Below are 13,283 nucleotides of genomic sequence, written 5' to 3' on the forward strand. Positions count from 1 at the left end.
TCTGTATGTGTGTAAGATATATACATACAACTTTTTCTGGTAATAATTATGAATACTTTTAGTTTTCATCTCACATTTAGTTTAAAGCTGTCCAATTGAGTTTTTAACCATACACTAGTGAGAGTTCTCTTTAATAAAAAAGAAAACCTGGGCAGTGAGGATATAGCCCATTTTAATTTTTTTCTGTTTTCTTGGGTTAAAAGCTGAATACATACTATTTTAAAATTAAATATCATTATCTCTTCTATTATTTAAAAAACTGGGGAAGGGGGCAAGGTCATCACATTAAAGTTAGAGCTGGTTTTAAAAAAACATGATTCAAGACATCCTCTGGGTATCCAAACAGATTTTTTTTCCTGTTCACAAATTTCACTGTCCATTCATATCTGGACTTTAGTTTTATATTATATTCTAGTAAAAAGAAAAAAGTCTGAAAAAAAGTTCCTCAAGACCTACCAAAATAGACGGTTTTTATTTTATTTTGTTTCCAATGCTAACAAGTTATTACATGGTCTTATTTTAAGTAGAGCCATGGGTGTGTTGGGGGAGGGATGTGGGGTAGGGGTTGGCAAGGGATCTACATTTTCATGAACTGTACTCAGATTTCGAGTATAGTATGCTGTTCCTCACAACTATGGGTACTTTTATACTTCCTTTTCCTCACAAAGTATAATTGTTTCATGTTTTCCATTGTCCAGCCCCCAAGAACCTTGACTAAAGAACCAGCAGTCTGTGCCGGGTTTGAATTCATCATTAGCACCCAGGGTAACCTCAGTCCACAGAATGTAAGAAGACAAGTGAGGCAATGTTTGTGGAGTCCAGTGGCTGAACCCGCTCCACAACAGAAGAAATGCCCCGATTGTCCTTCCTAAGCAAAAATTGCCATGATTCCCCATAAACAAGCAGTTGTCCGTTGACTGTTATAAATAGACTTTAATATATAACCAGCTGTCTGAGAAAGAGTTTATAACTGTTGACCAAAGACACAGTAGGGAAGAGAAATGGGAGGTTTCCACATAGCAGGAGAATGGCTTGTCTGCAGTGACTGAGGGTGCACACAGATCCCTCATTTAAAATATGTTAGCATGCCTGATTTCAAGCTAAAATTAGGAGATAGCACAATGGGCTTCATGTGGGAGTCTTTTCAATAGAGGCTGTATTCTTCTCTGATGGGCACCCTTGAATTCAGGATTGTGAAATAAGTAGGAGTTACCAGCAGACATCCTATAAAGTGCCGGTCAAAGGAGATATTTCAGAAGATGCATAGCAAGATGCACCAATTTGGCTGTGATAAGAACTAACTTCTGTTCCTCTCTTCCCCATTTCCTGTACTGCTTTTATCTTTTCCCAAATGACTGTCCTTCTATGCCTTCTTTCCCAACCTCTCCAGATAACAACTCTGTGAGAGTGTTCTGAACAGTTTATTTTAACCAGGCCCAATTCCTGGGGCAAGATACAGTCTCAAAAATCTGATGGGCTATGACAGAGAACAAGGCCCAGAGCAGCCAGCCAGGGCACATGTCTCTCTGTACTGCAGCAGGATCCCACCCACGGCTGCTCTGAGTTCTGATCAGCCAGCTGGAGATAACTGGATGTGGCTGAGGCTGAGGCTGTTGCAAAGCTCAGTAAAACTAAGCAAAGAAAGACTAACATGCCTCAGAGAAGTATGGAAATAGAAGGGTGGAGACAGCAGACAAGACACAGGAAAGCAGAATCTAAAAGGAAAAGACTTATCAGAATATTTCTCCCTCCTGTAAAATAAGTAAGGATGAAGAAAGGAAAGGACATTTTAACACAAAATAGTACAATGTGTACATTTTTAAATGTACATTTTTTCCAAATGAATTTCTAGTTTGATCCACACCCTCTAAAAAATTTTAAAGGGATAATAAATGTTTCAAAACCACTTAGATTAAAAAAAAAAAAAAAAGACTATCGTAATTGTTTTTGAACTATCCAGAGCTAGCACCATTCTATGATCGCAGCTTACCCTCAAATTTACATAAGTGGGAAAGTTTGGTTTAAACTGGATAATTCTTTTTCCTTCTGGTTGAGACACATGTAATTTAACACCAGGTCTTATTTAAGGGTTACAAGTTCTATTTTAAAGATTCTAAAACTTTAAACTGAGTAGGCAAAAGAATATACCAGTAGAGATGTATACCGCGAAGATTTGAAATATTTGGTGTCTCCTACTACAAACTTGTAAATGATTACTCTTTCCTTGGAAATCACCATTCCTCAATTTCCTTTCATAAAGCAGCACTTCCCTCAGAATGTTGTAATAGAGCTAAGCGAGTGGGAGAGTGCCTTGCACATGGCACTCAGCAGCATAATATAGAACAAATTTATACTCTTTAAAACTTGCCACTGTTTTCTTTTTCTTTGCACTTTAAGATTCAGACGCAAGCGCACGTCAGTTTACAGCCTAATGAATTTTCACAAACTGAACATATCCATGGGACCACCACCCAGATTAAGAACATTCCCCATACCTAGAGAGCTCCCTTCATGCTCCCCTGGGGCCACGACTGCCCCCACCTGCCAGCTAACAGTATCCATTATCCTAACAATATCATTTTTGCTTTTTTTAAGATACATATTTTTAATTGTGGTAAAGAGAATAAAATTTGCCATCTTAATCATTTTTTAAGTGTACAATTCTGTGACATTAAGTAAGTTCACATTGTTGTGGACCATTATCAGCTTCCATCTCCAGAACTCATCATCATCCTAAACTGAAACTCTGTACCAATTAAACAATTTCTCCCTACTCCCTGGTCTTCCCAGGCCTTATCAACCATCATTATATTTTCTATGTCTATGAATTTGACTCTTCTAAGGTACCTCATATAAGTGGAATAATATATTATCTACGTTAATGTAGCCTAAGAGATACATATCCAATGTTAAGAGACCACAACGCTGGTACTATGGTTAAAGAAGGTTATTAATGATAATTAAAAACCTACTATAATAAAATTAAGGAGTCATTAGGAAGATCCTTAAATGACAAAGAGAAACTTAACCTTTCTATGAGACCAAAGGCCCACCCCTCAACCAAAGATGGGTGTTGGGCAACATCCTCCAAACCCAGAGATTCCCAGGCTCTCAACTGACACTAATAGTTAATGCCTTAGTGTCCTGCACCCAAGCTAGCCCATGACAGAGTCCTCCAAAGGGGTTGGGCATGCTAGATGGTGAGGAGCCAATAGCCCAAGGTCCAGGTCAGCTTTGGGCCAGCCCAAGGCCTATGCCACAAAGAAGGACAAGAACAGGGGACTGGTTGTATCCCAATCAGAGACCTGTTTGACAACAAGTTTTACCCTCACCCCAAAGGCAAACACACCCATTCCAGCTCCTCCTTCCCAACCTAAGTGACCTTGAAGGTGGCACCAGGCCTGGCTAACACATAATCCAGGGCAGAGCACTAGGTCAGACGCTCAGACAGAACAGGCCCAGCTCCCCGCAGTGAGGGGGGTGATGAGATCAGCACTAGACGGGCCTCCACCGTATCAAACACAAGTGTCCCCTGAGGCGTTACTCCCATAAATTCACCCATTTTTGAGAAACAGAAACCCAATTTCACTCTCCCTCCGAAAAGCTCTGGTCACGATGAAGACTCTCCAGTCCCTCCCTGAAGTCCTGAGACTTGAGCGGCTATGGGGCCACAGGGAGCCTCCAGAGAATGTCAAGGCAGCCACACTTTTCTATCAGGCATGTGTTCAGGTGGTCCACACACGTGTCGGGTTTGTCATCAGGGAGAAGAGTCTGACCTAAGGGACGAGGACAGACCTGGGGGAGCCAGGAGCCGGCAGGAGCGCCCCTCGAAGCAACACAGGACACGAGCGAGGGCAGCACCGCAGCCACAGCCCATACTTACAGCATCGGTGGACTAGGTGGTCATTTACATCCCACTCCCCGCCCCCCCCGCCCCCACCAGTCCACGAAAGGCTACCGGGAAGCTCTGGAACATTCCTGACCCCTGACAGGGACCAGAGCAGCAGTTACTTACCTGCGGACCTGAGGGAAAATGACCTGCCACGTCATTGGGCAGAAGAGCTCCCATTCACCTGGGAAGGCTGGGGTAATCCAACGGCTCCACCCCGCAAAAACGCCTGACCAAAATCTTCAGCGCCCCTCCCTCCACACCAGTCTCGGGTGGTGCCGCGTCGGACATGGCAGCGCGGCGACCACACTGCGAGCTGCCCCGGAAGGCGGCGTGCGCATGCGCACCTGCTGCCGCGGACAGCCGCGTGCGGGACAGCGGCTGCGCCAGGAGGGCAACGTGGGCGCCCTGCGCCCGGCACGTCCCGCCTTCCTTCTTGGGGGCCGCAGTCTACTTCCTCAAAGGCTTTCCGTTCGGAATATCCTGAGGGCTCCCTGGATGTAAAACCCATTGCACGAGAGGAGGTTGAAACCAAGAAAGCCCTCAGGAGCCAGTGCAGGAGACCAGCGCGCAACATCAGCTGCAGGCCTGCTTACGACCAGGACGGCCCAGATGCAATCCTTCCGTTGCTCCACCTTGGAAGTACCTGCCGCGCTTGCAAGTGCGAGCTCTTGGCCAACCCGCATATCACAGCCCTGCCATATGTCTCTCAGCGGACATTGGAATCCTGCATGGTCCACCTGCGGTACAAATGGATCCCGTGTAAGACAGTCACACGGCTGACATTAGCTCCCGCTAATTTTAAGAAGCAGTAGGCTTCACTAAGTCAGGGAAAGGAGAAGCAAGGCTGGGGTCCCCCATTCACACACCATCTGCGTGCATGGCTTACCTAATGAAGACCAAGCAGTTCTGCCTGAAGGATGCCTTTGATTACATCAAGCAGAGGAGGAGTGCGGCCTTCCCCAAATTTGGCTCCATAGGCCAGCAGCTCCTGCGATAGGAGTCTGAGATCCTGCCTTCCACACCCACTCCCCAGGATCCCTCTGCCAAGGAGAGGCAGCCAGCTCTTTATTCATGGCCCATTTGCAGACGCTGAGCCCTGATATGCAGGGTTCCTACTGCACATTCCCTACCTCAGTGATGGTTTAGGTGCCCATCCATTCAGCAGGAGCCTCGTGGCCACAGCCACATCCTACAAAAACTGGGCTAGGGGAATTAGCCCAACCCCAGCAACTGCGATTTTATTTTTTAAACTCAGACATTTCATACCTTTGCAATACAGAAAACCTCACTCTTTTCTACTATGAGTGATAGTAAGTAGTCACCAGGCCTGCGAATGAACTTCAGACCAACTTTAGGGATAGATTTTTGGGACTAAAGGAAGGTCAAGCTATTATGAGAGCACAGCATGTGCTGACTACTGTACTTCCAGACCAGGTGCCTTCTCAGGACTGCACAGTCCGTACACCTCCTAGTTCACCTTTTCATTTCAAGCTTACGGCAATAGATAACTTCTAGCAAAATGGAAAAAAGCAATTGCTAGATTAAGAAAAAAAAGTGATCATGAAGCCAATTCATTTTGAAGGAAGCATAATTTCCACCTTACTTTAACTTTGGCAATCTCAGAATCTGTTTCCGTTGCTTCAGGGCACACAAGCTTATCATTATCCAGTCAGGAAACTAACCCAACAGCATTTGTAGGGACAGTCTATATACTGATTTGAAACCTCAGATGTTTTTGAGACTCCTTCATGGGCCCAATGGAGGCAATTGGTTGAAGTAGGGAGACATGACCTTTCTGAGTGTCCTGTCCCCTATAGATTCTTCCCCGATTTTGAACTTTGTGTGATTCTTATTCACACTTGAGTCTTTCTTATTGCACCTCTCCTCAAACTATCTCTTGTCTCATTTGAAGATTGTTCTTCAGACTTTAATCCAAATCAAGCCTGTGAGGTGGTCGCAGCAGGTAGAAGGAGAACAAAAGTACCTACTAAGTCAGGTGGAATTGAAATATTCGTTTCCCCCAGCTAGTTTCCCCCAGCTAGTTGTCCTTGTATGTGCTTGTCTCATCTCTTACAACAGGCATTTTCTTCTCTGCCCCCAGGGTTGTCTTCAAGCTGTTGATTTCTGGGATTTACAGATGTGGTACTACTATTTTTTTTGTCTGCAGGTTATTTCTTCAAAGGTAAAAGCAGTAATTCCATGAATATCCTTCTACACAGATGTGGGCCTTTGTATAACCCCTACAGTGTAGGACTGATTATGAATCCTAGAAGAATTGAATTTAGGTAAGAGAATTTTACATTCCCAGGGCGACATCAACACCTACTCCTGCTTATAGAGGTGCAAGAAGTAATAATACAGAGTGCTTCTTAAATTAAACCCCAAAGCACAAGTATATCATAGTAGATAGAAGGTGTTCATTGACAGACTATATCAGTTCAAATGCTGACAGCAAACACAGATGTGGACAGTTTACAAGTTATGAACACTCTAACCCAACTCTCTATCCTCCAGAGCAGTGCTTCTTGGACTTTAGCAAACATTAGAATCACCAAGACAATTTGTTAAAGCACAGATTGCTAAACTCCCTCCTCAGAGTCCCTGATTCAGAGGTCTTGGGTGAGGTTCAAAATTTACCTAACATGTTCCCAGGTGATGCTGGTCCTGTGACTACACTTTGAGATCAACTAACCCACATTACCAAGAACAGGACTAGTAGAAAAGTGTTCACTCAATGTATTAATTCATTGACAATAGGCTATGCCTGGTGTGTTTTGCAGCTCTGGAATTTTTTTTTTATTTTATTTATTTATTCATGAGAGAGAGAGAGGCAGAGACATAGACAGAGGGAGAAGCAGGCTCCCTGTGGACCGCAACCTGAACCAAAAGCAGAAACTCAACCACGAAGCTGCCAGGTGCCCCTGCGGCTCTGGAATTCTTAAAAAAAGAAATCCAACAGGTAAAAAGGATAAAATTTACTAAATCTGGAAAATATCAAAGGAAATATCCATGGAAAGAATATAGCATTTGTAATTCATACTCCCAACATTCTTTTGTTCAAGAAGAGGAAAAATTTGGATCTCCAAATATTAAAAAACAGCAAAGACATAAGAAGACAGTTCAATCCTCTTCATGCTTCCCAACACTTACTGCTTATTCTGAATATCATAGAAATAGTCTGTTAATTAAACATTCAAGGTAAGTCAAACTTTATTAACAAACTGACCGGCGGTTCACAATATTTGTTTTTCTTAGAAGATCAAATCAAACGAAAGAAACTTGAGGTCTATTTATTCTCATTAAAAATTTCAGAGGAAAAAAAAATTTCAGAGGTCTATTTATTCTCATTAAAAAATATCCCAAATTATATAAATAAATATATCAAAAGTAATGATAATCAGTACATTCCATCTTTAGAAATGCTTTACCAGCATTAGCTAATGAACTCACACAGCAAGCTTATGAGGTAGGCATTATTATCCTTGTTTTGCAGTTGGAGAAACTGAGGAAGGAAGCGGTAATGACTGCCCAAGGCAAGCATGAGTCAGTAGCAAATGCAGAGTAGACTCTAAGTTAAGACAAATGCTTTGGATTTTTGTCTCTTAAAAGTCAAGACATACAAAACAAAACCAGAGAATAATTCAATTTAGGGAAATGAGCTTTGGTAAAGGGACTGGATTTTTTGTTTTTTGTTTTTTTTGGGGGGGGTTTTATGGGAGTTTTTTTGTTTGTTTTTTACTGAGAACAGAATCTCCAAAGCAAATAATTTGTATGTCCCAAAGTTTCCCACTAATTACCACCATCTCCTCTGTGTTATCTTTCTAGTAAGTGAGAAGTTGATAACTCTTTTGGCTTGAGAAGCTTTGGTTTTTAATGAACAGGACCTTATGGAACCTGAATTAAATGAGTAGTGAGCTTATAGAATTTCTAGCAAACATGGCTTTCCTTTTGGTTACATAAATTAATCTTCACATTATCAGTGAAGGAAGAGGAGGTTGCTCCTGTATAATCCCCAGATCTTCCCTAAATGCCTTCAAAAGCTATATCAAGTGTGAATGTATTAAGTGAAATCCTTCATGAATTTGAAAATTGCTTTAAATAAAGCCCTTCAATAATAATTTTGCAAGAGAGGCTTGTTTTTGTAATTTATAGCTAAGCAGCTGTTGTTTTGGTGGCATCTTCAGTTTCTTTTACACAAATCTGAAAATGAGTCATGTAGTCAGGAAGACCAGATTGTTTTACATAGTAAATGTTTTTGTATACTTGCCTCTTAGGACTTTTAAAATCTCAAGAAAGTAAACACCAAAAAAAGATCATTCATTACCCATCATGCTGGAGAAAATGTTAAGCAATAATATGTGCAGCTCATACTCCAGTGGATTTTTGTATTTCATGAGTATTGCCATGCAATAGCTGAGTATGTATGCTGAGCACATAGGCTAGCAAAATACAAAACAACTTCTTTGAGGCCCTTCAAAGACTAGCAAATGCCTCATCAAAGGTGTAGGGATTGACCTCAGATCATTTACTCTGGTATGCCTATGTCTGCACCATTCACTTTTGTCCACTTGGATGTGGCAAGAATCAGAAGCTGATAAAAAGTACATAGTTACTAATATGCTTAGTATATTCCTGGCACTTGAGGTGATATATGTAAAGATGCTTTGAAAATTATAAATTACAAGTCCCTTCTGTGGACAGAAGTGTCATATATTTGAGTAATGGGATCATCTCTAAGCTTCTGAGTACCAGTTACAAGAAAGTAACATTCATTGCAATATCTATATACATGTTAATTCATTGATTAATAAACTATATATGTATATTTCTCTACTAATATATTATACATTTTATAAGACATACAAAACTAGAAATTGAAAAGGGATAGATAGTAGAAATAAATAGGAAAGAATTTCTAGTATTTTCTTCCTGCTTCCAATGAGATTATCTCTGGAGATTACTACTCTAATGGAATGTTTAGTCTATTTTGAAAATAAGGGGTGATAATTATAATTAACATTTATATAGTATCTATAAACACTGCTAAATATTACTAATTCTAGTGTTTTACATATATCAACTTGTTTTATCTTGGTATCAGCCTTATGCAAGAAGTGTAATTATTATCTCCACTTTACAAATGATGAAATCAAGCCACACGCTAGTCACCTAACTTGTCTGTGGCCACACAATTGTGAAGGAGAAGGGATGGGATTTAAATACAGGCAATCTAGAGCTAGACTTTAGCTAATCTGAAACTCTGAATGCCTGGCATATTATTATTATACTAACCAGTAAGTAAAGGGACTCTTATGCATTAGTTTCCATAATACCTTCATAATGGCATGTATCTAACCATATTATAACTTTTGTTTTGAATGTTTGGTCTCTCCCACTAGAGTGAAAACTTCTCGAGCTCAAGGACTAAAGTACTTTTATATTTGAATCATAGCTTTGATCACAGTGCCTGGTATCTGGAAAGCATCTGTTGAGTAAATGACTATATGAAAGAAAAAAAGATTTTAAAAATGGGCATATGGATGAATTTACCCTAAATTACTCTATATCCTCTGAAATTTGTATGTCCTTAAAATAGGGATAGGAGGGTATCCTTTCAACAAAGGTCTTCTCAGACTTTCCTCTTAATGGGATATTGTTCCATTGCCAAACCAACACGCAGAAAAAAATAACTTTATATTATCTGAAGCCCGTTCAGGTAGGAATACTGTCCTACCCATGGCCCTTCCAATCCTTTGATCCAAGAGAAACCAAAAAGGTGAAAGTAGAAAGATAGGAATGTTATTTATAGAAATAATGTCTCTTGGGAGCCTCATTCATATTTCCTCTCATAAAAAACAAAACAAAACAGAAAGAATCTGCCCTCATGCTCTAGAATCAATAGGAAACCTATTTCAGTACAACCTTAGCCTGGATATCTGCAGGGGAAAACAAACAACAACAACAACAACAACAAAAAACAGATGAATGAATGATGATGAACTGTGGCTTCTGTGATGTGGAATCCAGTTATCCTGGTCTCAATCCAGTCTTAATCAAGCATATATGATTATACTTCCATTAGCAGTATGATTTATTACAAGTTATCCAGACTGCAGGACTGATATCCCCAAACCACGACATTTCATATGCTTCCTCTTCTTCATTCTGAGTGATGCAAACCAGCACCAGGATGCTAGCCAAATCTTAAAATTTTCCTTCCTATATTGGAGGTTGAAAAAACTTCAAGGCGCTCTGACCGAAACACACACTCTAATAAATGTGTGTTATTTTCATCCCAGTTACTTGTCTATAGCTTAAGGTACGAAAGCCTCTGACAAAACAATGACCGTAGAATTGCTTTAACAAATCTAATGTACTTAGTGTAATGTAATGGGTTTCATCTAAATACTATATAATTTTGTCTTTTTTTTAAAGATTTTATTTATTTACTCATGAGAGACAGAGAGAGAAAGAGGCAGAGACAGAGGCAAAGGGAGAAGCAGGCTTCACGCAGGGAGCCCTATGCGGGACTCGATCCCGGGACTACCAGGATCATGCCCTGGGCCACAGGCAGGCACCAAACCGCTGAGACACCCAGGGATCCCTAATTTTGTCTTTTTTTCATTGCTTTATAAGCTTTTTATGCTAGATATTCTTGCTCTATATTGCTTCATATGTTTCATATTGCTTTATATTCTTTCAAATAAAAGATGATTTTATAGAAGTTGGATTTTGGACTTTCTTGTAATTACATAAGTAATATAATCATACATATTAATATTAACTGTATATAGATATTACATATAATATGATAATATAGTATGATCTCGGGACTCCAGTGCCAGGATCGAGTCCCACATTAGGCTGCCAGCATGGAGCCTACTTCTCCCTCTGCCTATGTCTCTGCCTCTCTCTGTGTGTCTCTCATGAATGAATAAAATCCTTAAAAAAAAGGCTATTCTGTTTTTTCAAATGGGCAAAGGATAGGAACAGATACCTCACACAAGAATGATCAGTAAGTATGTGGAAAAAAATTCTCCTCATCAGCAAACGGAAAAACATTTCATACACAATTAAAAAAAAATAAAACTCTAATAAATAAGAAGAATGTGGGGAAGCAAGCACCTTCAATGTACTCTATAAAATTTGCTAGTAAATTTTAGTAAATATCTAGTGAAATTAAAAATGTATAAATCCTACAAACTAGCAATTCTACTTCTAAGAATTGATCTAGAGTCCTTCATTCCCATCTTCACTGGAAATCTATACGAGGATATTCCAGCTAGCATCCCTTACTTTAGGGGAAAAATGGAAGCTATCTAAATGTTCATTGATAGGGCAATAGTTTAAAAAAAAACTGAGGTAAGGGATCCCTGGGTGGCTTAGCGGTTTCGCGTCTGCCTTTGGCCCAGGGCGCGATCCTGGAGCCCCGGGATCGAGTCCCACGTCGGGCTCCCGGCATGGGCCTGCTTGTCCCTCCCCCGGTGTCTCCGCCTCTCTCTCTCTCTGTGTCTATCATGAATAAATAATAAAGTAAAATAAAATAAATAAATAAATAAATAAATAAATAAACAAACTGAGGTATATTTACATAACGGAACACAATAGAGTCTTACAACATATGAGATAGTTCCACATGCTTCAACATAATTAAATTTCAAAAAGAACAAATGTCAAAACATTTCAAGATACATTCGTGAAAATTTTTACAAACCGTGAAACTATTATATTTTGTTTATGGATGCAAACACATGCAATAAAAGCATAAAATATAGACCAGCTTCAGGACGGTGATTACCTTTGGGGTTCAGGGAAGGTAATAGGAAAAACAGACCTTCACATTTATTTGTTATGTCTTATTACCTCAAAAAAAAATATTTTGTGAAGCAAGAGCAGCAAAATATTAGCACATATTACATAGTATCTAACTCTACTATTGTCAACAATTTTGTAATTTTTTTGATTTAATACAAAATTACAAGAAATAAAATATCATAAGCTTCATTTATTTATGTTCTTAAAATTTTGTTCCAAGTAAAGTCATCAGCTAAATTTACAAGCATATATGAGAAAAGTATTCTTTAAAAACTGATGATAAAAAAAAACTGATGATAAAAAAGTCACAAACTTTATTTTTCTCAATTGTCACTGCGATATCAGAACTATAAAATCGTGAAAAAAAATTTTAAATGTACAAATAAAAACATTTTTAGGTGATTTTGGAGTAAAGTGAATGGCAAAGAGAATTATCTATATCTTTATACTACTTTATACTACTCCTCATCCGCCTCTGTCTGGCTCCTGGCATCCACTAATTAGTCAGTTAAATGCCTATTTTGTTTTAGTTTACTTTTAGTTTATTAATTGATTTACTTATTCCCTTTCATTTCCATGTTTCACTCCCTTTTCCCTCTTACCTCATAGACAGCCATTCTGACATATTTAACCTGTTTAAAATAAACCCAAAGGATATAAGGAAGAAAAGAGGACTATAATTTATTTTCATGGATCCATCTAGAATGCACTGCTTAAATGAAGCTAGAAGCGGCTGTCCAGAGCATCAGAGCTTTTTCTAGAGGACTTGAGTGACTTACTTAGATACTTAGCTATTTGAAGCAGGATAACAAACTTTCAGCCACATCTAGGACTTCATTCCAATGGATTTTTTTTTTTTTTTCTGGTAGGAAAAGTTTCCATATGCCCAGCTGCTAAAATCTTATCTCAATCTCACCTGCAAAAATTAATTATCCAATTTACACATGGGGTATTAGAGAATTTTCACTTGCTTTTTACATACTATATATGGCTTCTTGGAACTAGTGCCCTTTGGAGATTGAAAAGATTATGGGCCCTCCCACCCCACTCTATTGGTAATTTAAAATTTTATACTGACACAAAAGCTCCATGAATGCCAAAATAACGAATTCCTTTCTAGTGAGTATAACATAATGTATAAATGTGTTGAATTACTGTGTTGTATACCTAAAACTAATGTAACACTGCATCAACTATACTTCAATAAAAAAAATTTTAATAGCTAAAATATAAATTTAAAAAATTTAAGAGTTCTTTTCTATGTTTTTGAATGTAAAATTCTGGACAAAAAATGTCAAAGGTAACTTAGTTATTTTTAGGGAGAGGGTGCCCTTTCATTGCTGCTGCCCTAAACACGTCATAATCTGTTGGTTAGTCCCACACTATCTCAATAAACTAAAGGGCTCTTTAAGGCAACTCATTATTTTACACTTTCTAAGTAACCAGGAAAAGCTATTAGAGGTTGTTAAGTGTTCTCACTGGTTTCAGGACTCAGATTCTAGTCTGAAACAGCAAAGGCTCACATAATTAAATGAGTAGTACCATGTGGCTGAAACCTAAGATAGTATAGAAATTT

The 13,283-nt window shown here is 39.1% G+C and overlaps 1 long non-coding RNA gene and 1 pseudogene across 1 annotated transcript in view; one reads left to right on the forward strand and one right to left on the reverse strand.

Annotated features, from left to right (window-relative positions):
* LOC144314104 (uncharacterized) overlaps nt 1-4,204 on the reverse strand; it is a 425,152-nt gene extending 420,948 nt beyond the window's left edge. The window contains exon 1 of the long non-coding RNA XR_013379769.1: nt 4,016-4,204. This is a non-coding gene — a long non-coding RNA (uncharacterized LOC144314104). The remainder of the gene's footprint in view (nt 1-4,015) is intronic.
* A 24-nt stretch (nt 4,205-4,228) lies between these two features.
* LOC144313558 (dual specificity protein phosphatase 5 pseudogene) lies at nt 4,229-7,084 on the forward strand (annotated as a pseudogene).
* Nucleotides 7,085-13,283: the final 6,199 nt, after the last annotated feature.

Source organism: Canis aureus, chromosome 5 (genome assembly GCF_053574225.1).
Source record: "Canis aureus isolate CA01 chromosome 5, VMU_Caureus_v.1.0, whole genome shotgun sequence".
Classification (NCBI taxonomy): domain Eukaryota; kingdom Metazoa; phylum Chordata; class Mammalia; order Carnivora; family Canidae; genus Canis; species Canis aureus.